Source organism: Gavialis gangeticus, unplaced genomic scaffold (genome assembly GCF_001723915.1).
Source record: "Gavialis gangeticus isolate Ggan-Ray unplaced genomic scaffold, GavGan_comp1, whole genome shotgun sequence".
In the NCBI taxonomy this organism is placed as follows: domain Eukaryota; kingdom Metazoa; phylum Chordata; order Crocodylia; family Gavialidae; genus Gavialis; species Gavialis gangeticus.
In genome coordinates, this window is record NW_017729022.1 from 101,183,046 (window position 1) to 101,183,508 (window position 463).

Here is a 463-nt window from a genome sequence, read left to right on the forward strand (position 1 = left end):
CAAGCAGGAGAATGAGCAGGAGGCTGGAGATAATTCAGGGATTCCCAGTGGACTCCAAGCTCCTGATGGCTCCCCCACCTGGCTCCAGCCTCCCACACTGCCCACAGCTTACCAGCAGCAGCAGCAATGGGGGTCACTCGGGTCCTCATGGCACAGCCCCCTCATGTGATGTGGGGCAGTGGGGCTCAGCCTTGGCTGCCTGGCACCCAGACTGCCACTGCTGCATTGTGAGGGTGTGGCCCAGCTTGGCAGTGCACTGCGTGCTGTCTGGAAGCTCAGGGGTGCAGCAGCTGTCACCCGGGGCTCAGCACTGCTCAGCCCAACTGGCTGGAGCTCTGAGTCAGCACAAACTGCCCTGTTGAGCCAGGCTGCACCCATGTGATATGGCAGCAGGGGGCTGTGCCATGAAGCCCTGAGCAGCCCCAACCACTGCTGCTACTGCCAGTGAGGGGGGCGGGGGGGG

At 63.5% G+C, this 463-nt stretch overlaps 1 protein-coding gene across 2 annotated transcripts in view; it reads right to left on the bottom strand.

Annotated features, from left to right (window-relative positions):
• The window catches only part of SCUBE1 (signal peptide, CUB domain and EGF like domain containing 1), a 443,267-nt gene that overhangs the window by 37,744 nt on the left and 405,060 nt on the right, over positions 1-463 (bottom strand). The window lies entirely within an intron of this gene.